Source organism: Ostrinia nubilalis, chromosome 1, assembly GCF_963855985.1.
Source record: "Ostrinia nubilalis chromosome 1, ilOstNubi1.1, whole genome shotgun sequence".
NCBI classification, from domain to species: Eukaryota; Metazoa; Arthropoda; class Insecta; order Lepidoptera; family Crambidae; genus Ostrinia; species Ostrinia nubilalis.
In genome coordinates, this window is record NC_087088.1 from 19165578 (window position 1) to 19171577 (window position 6000).

The following is a 6000-nucleotide window of genomic DNA, read 5'->3' on the forward strand; positions in this document are numbered from 1 at the left end:
GTTTGTGTGATGTCCATTGTAATAAATGTATCTTTCTTTCTTTACACACATTGTTAACGCAAATTACAATTAGTTTCAGGAAAAGGTCAAGCTACTTACGCCCTCCCTTGGTGGAGACGATCAGCTCGTCACTCGGCGGCGAGGCGCCCACCGCGTTGTAGGCGGTGAGGCGCACGCGGTACACCGACCCGCACGCCAGCCGCTCCAGCGCGTGCGAGCGCGCGTCACCCGGCAGCCGCGTCTGCGACCACGCGGCCGAGTCCACGCGCGAATGCTCCAGTGTGTAGCCTGGTTATTTATTTGTTAGGTACACCAACAAAGTCATATAAAGTTTATACATTATAACATGGTTAAAAAATGCGTATATGACCTCAATAGGGATGTTTCCTGGGTCAAAAAGCAAGAGTTTTAATTAGTCCGTCAGTTAACTTATCAAAAAATACTCTACACGTATTTTTCACTTTTTCAAACTAATGAAAATTTAAAGAGATAAAGCGCGCCAAAGTTCATAAGAAGAGGCCCGTGACGTCAATGCGTGCATAAAAGTGCCGCACGTTGTGACGTCGTGCGGAACTTCAACGCACCATAACTATGTAATTATTTGTTAGATTGACAAATAAAAATGTGTCCAATATTTTTTGATATTAAACATTACGGACTAAAAAATTTTTTTAAGAAACTAGCCTATTACAGGTATACACAGCATTTCTTTTTACAAGGTTAGGGTATAAGCACCGAACAATATAAAGCCTGTGAACAAGAATATCTATTTTACAGCAGGAGATACAAATTTTCCTTCAGAAGACTCGTTAATGCCTTGTTTTCTTTCTTACAGTACCGTAGCGCCTTTCACCTACGTGGCACGCTCGGAAACTCACTTGACAGCAGCGCCTTCTCTGTGGGTGTGTTAGTGCCACCACCCCTTACGTGGCACGCTCCGATACTACTGAGCTACTCCCTGCTGTAGGCGGCGCCCCCTAAGCCACACTACTGACAGTGGGGCTCCCCAGCGGCGCATAACAAGCGAGGCCGAATTGAGTGGGTGCTATAGTCTGGTCGCTGAGCACGTAGAATTTTGTCCATTGACCCCAAGCTACCCATCCTTATCGCTCGCGCATAATTATATTACTGTCGCGACTGTGCGACGGGCGCCCGCAGTGAGTGTGCGAGCGCGACAGCAACATAATTACGCGCGAGCGATAATGATGGGTAGCTTGGGGTCATTGGACAAAATTCTACGTGCTCAGAGACCGGGCTTTACCATCTCCTACGTGCCGCCTCGCAGCAGCGGGCGCGCGTGTGTCCCGGGGACTGACACTCACCGCTGACGGCGGCGCCCGGCGCGTCCCAGGCGAGCGCCAGGCGCGCGGGCGCCGCGTGTGCGAGGCGCAGCAGCGGGCGCGCGTGTGTCCCGGGGACTGACACTCACCGCTGACGGCGGCGCCCGGCGCGTCCCAGGCGAGCGCCAGGCGCGCGGGCGCCGCGTGTGCGAGGCGCAGCAGCGGGCGCGCGTGTGTCCCGGGGACTGACACTCACCGCTGACGGCGGCGCCCGGCGCGTCCCAGGCGAGCGCCAGGCGCGCGGGCGCCGCGTGTGCGAGGCGCAGCAGCGGGCGCGCGTGTGTCCCGGGGACTGACACTCACCGCTGACGGCGGCGCCCGGCGCGTCCCAGGCGAGCGCCAGGCGCGCGGGCGCCGCGTGTGCGAGGCGCAGCAGCGGGCGCGCGTGTGTCCCGGGGACTGACACTCACCGCTGACGGCGGCGCCCGGCGCGTCCCAGGCGAGCGCCAGGCGCGCGGGCGCCGCGTGTGCGAGGCGCAGCAGCGGGCGCGCGTGTGTCCCGGGGACTGACACTCACCGCTGACGGCGGCGCCCGGCGCGTCCCAGGCGAGCGCCAGGCGCGCGGGCGCCGCGTGTGCGAGGCGCAGCAGCGGGCGCGCGTGTGTCCCGGGGACTGACACTCACCGCTGACGGCGGCGCCCGGCGCGTCCCAGGCGAGCGCCAGGCGCGCGGGCGCCGCGTGTGCGAGGCGCAGCAGCGGGCGCGCGTGTGTCCCGGGGACTGACACTCACCGCTGACGGCGGCGCCCGGCGCGTCCCAGGCGAGCGCCAGGCGCGCGGGCGCCGCGTGTGCGAGGCGCAGCAGCGGGCGCGCGTGTGTCCCGGGGACTGACACTCACCGCTGACGGCGGCGCCCGGCGCGTCCCAGGCGAGCGCCAGGCGCGCGGGCGCCGCGTGTGCGAGGCGCAGCAGCGGGCGCGCGTGTGTCCCGGGGACTGACACTCACCGCTGACGGCGGCGCCCGGCGCGTCCCAGGCGAGCGCCAGGCGCGCGGGCGCCGCGTGTGCGAGGCGCAGCAGCGGGCGCGCGTGTGTCCCGGGGACTGACACTCACCGCTGACGGCGGCGCCCGGCGCGTCCCAGGCGAGCGCCAGGCGCGCGGGCGCCGCGTGTGCGAGGCGCAGCAGCGGGCGCGCGTGTGTCCCGGGGACTGACACTCACCGCTGACGGCGGCGCCCGGCGCGTCCCAGGCGAGCGCCAGGCGCGCGGGCGCCGCGTGTGCGAGGCGCAGCAGCGGGCGCGCGTGTGTCCCGGGGACTGACACTCACCGCTGACGGCGGCGCCCGGCGCGTCCCAGGCGAGCGCCAGGCGCGCGGGCGCCGCGTGTGCGAGGCGCAGCAGCGGGCGCGCGTGTGTCCCGGGGACTGACACTCACCGCTGACGGCGGCGCCCGGCGCGTCCCAGGCGAGCGCCAGGCGCGCGGGCGCCGCGTGTGCGAGGCGCAGCAGCGGGCGCGCGTGTGTCCCGGGGACTGACACTCACCGCTGACGGCGGCGCCCGGCGCGTCCCAGGCGAGCGCCAGGCGCGCGGGCGCCGCGTGTGCGAGGCGCAGCAGCGGGCGCGCGGGCGGGCTGAGCGCCAGCACCTCCCACGTGGCGCGCTCGGAGCCGTACGGGTTGCGGACGGTGCACGTGTAGTTGTCTGACACGGTGCGGTCGAGTTCTGGTGACGTAAGTGAAAGCAAGTTTAAGCATGTCTGTACGGACGGGATGCAGTGTAAGGGTCTGGAAGGTTATCTTAAAGTAATCTTATAGTTGAATAGCGTGGTTGGTACCTTATTTGGTAATGGTAATAGGTAATTAGCTGATTAGCTACATAATTATTTTTAATAGTAAAGTTGGTACCTACTGGTCAAGTTTAAGCATGTCTGTACGGACGGGAGGCAGTGTAAGGGTCTGGAAGGTTATCTTAAAGTAATCTTATAGTTGAATAGCGTGGTTGGTATCTTATTTGGTAATGGTAATAGGTAATTAGTTGATTAGCTACATAATTATTTTTAATAGTAAAGTTGCTACCTACTGGTCACTCATTTATGTAATATAAGTAATTAATTATTGTTATTCCTGTTAAATAATATTGACTTTGTATTGTTTCTTTGACATTTTGTATACTGAACAACTTTATAAATGTCAGTTGGTTTATATTGTTCAGTTGTTTCTGTACATTAATGATGTGCATGTATTTTAATCATAACTTATTTTTTTATTTTTTTTATTTCTAAGCTTGTAATCGTTTAAATAAATAAAAAATGGTTTATTATTCTATGTTTTATTTACCAGGTAAGGTCGCTACCTTACCCGGTAATGGTAATAAGTTATGTAGTCTGCTACGCTACATAACTTGGTAATGGTAAGGTAAGAAGTTATGTAGTTTGGTAGGCTACATAACTTGGTAATGGTAAGGTAAGGTCGCCACCTTACCTGGTAATGATGAGGTAAGATCGCTACCTTACCTGGTAATGGTAATAAGTTATGTAGTCTGGTAAGCTACATAACTTGGTAATGGTAATAAGTTATGTAGTCTGCTATGCTACATAACTTAGTAATGGTAAGGTAAGAAGTTATGTAGTCTGGTACGCTACATAATTTGGTAATGGTAAGGTAAGGTCACTACCTTACCTGGTAATGGTAATAAGTTATGTAGTCTGCTACGCTACATAACTTGGTAATGGTGAGGTAAGAAGTTATGTAGTTTGGTTCGCTACATAACTTGGTAATGGTAATAAGTTATGTAGTCTGGTACGCTACATAACTTGGTAATGGTAATAAGTTATGTGGTTTGGTAAGATACATAACTTGGTAATGGTAAGGTATGGTCGCTACCTTGCCTGGTAATGGTAATAAGTTATGTAGTCTGGTACGCTACATGGTAAGGTAAGGTCGCTACCTTACCCGGTAATGGTAATAAGTTATGTAGTCTGCTACGCTACATAACTTGGTAATGGTAAGGTAAGGTCGCCACCTTACCTGGTAATGATGAGGTAAGATCGCTACCTTACCTGGTAATGGTAATAAGTTATGTAGTCTGGTAAGCTACATAACTTGGTAATGGTAATAAGTTATGTAGTCTGCTATGCTACATAACTTAGTAATGGTAAGGTAAGAAGTTATGTAGTTTGGTAGGTTACATAACTTGGTAATGGTAAGGTAAGGTCGCCACCTTACCTGGTAATGATGAGGTAAGATCGCTACCTTACTTGGTAATGGTAATAAGTTATGTAGTCTGGTAAGCTACATAACTTGGTAATGGTAATAAGTTATGTAGTCTGCTATGCTACATAACTTAGTAATGGTAAGGTAAGAAGTTATGTAGTCTGGTACGCTACATAACTTGGTAATGATAAGGTAAGGTCGCTACCTTACCTGGTAATAAGTTATGTAGTCTGGTAAGCTACATAACTTGGTAAGGTAAGGAGTTATGTAGTCTGGTACGCTACATAACTTGGTAATGGTAAGGTAAGGTCGCTACCTTACCCGGTAATGGTAATAAGTTATGTAGTCTGCTACGCTACATAACTTGGTAATGATAAGGTAAGGTCGCTACCTTACCTGGTAATAAGTTATGTAGTCTGGTAAGCTACATAACTTGGTAAGGTAAGGAGTTATGTAGTCTGGTACGCTACATAACTTGGTAATGGTAAGGTAAGGTCGCTACCTTACCCGGTAATGGTAATAAGTTATGTAGTCTGCTACGCTACATAACTTGGTAATGGTGAGGTAAGAAGTTATGTAGTTTGGTTCGCTACATAACTTGGTAATGGTAATAAGTTATGTAGTCTGGTACGCTACATAACTTGGTAATGGTAATAAGTTGTGTGGTTTGGTTAGCTACATAACTTGGTAATGGTAAGGTATGGTCGCTACCTTGCCTGGTAATGGTAATAAGTTATGTAGTCTGGTACGCTACATAACTTGGTAAGGTAAGGTCGCTACCTTACCCGGTAATGGTAAGAAGTTATGTAGTTTGGTAGGCTACATAACTTGGTAATGGTAAGGTAAGGTCGCCACCTTACCTGGTAATGATGAGGTAAGATCGCTACCTTACCTGGTAATGGTAATAAGTTATGTAGTCTGGTAAGCTACATAACTTGGTAATGGTAATAAGTTATGTAGTCTGCTATGCTACATAACTTAGTAATGGTAAGGTAAGAAGTTATGTAGTCTGGTACGCTACATAATTTGGTAATGGTAAGGTAAGGTCGCTACCTTGCCTGGTAATGGTAATAAGTTATGTAGTCTGCTACGCTACATAACTTGGTAAGGTAAGGTCGCATCCTTGCCTGGTAATGGTAATAAGTTATGTAGTCTGGTACGCTACATAACTTGGTAATGATAAGGTAAGGTCGCTACCTTACCTGGTAATAAGTTATGTAGTCTGGTAAGCTACATAACTTAGTAAGGTAAGGAGTTATGTAGTCTGGTACGCTACATAACTTGGTAATGGTAAGGTCGCTACCTTACCCAGTAATGGTAATAAGTTATGTAGTCTGGTACGCTACATAACTTGGTAATGGTAAGGTAAGGTCGCTACCTTACCCGGTAATGGTAATAAGTTATGTAGTCTACTACGCTACATAACTTGGTAAGGTAAGGTCGCTACCTTACTAGGTAATGGTAATAAGTTATGTAGTCTGCTACGCTACATAACTTGGTAATGGTAAGG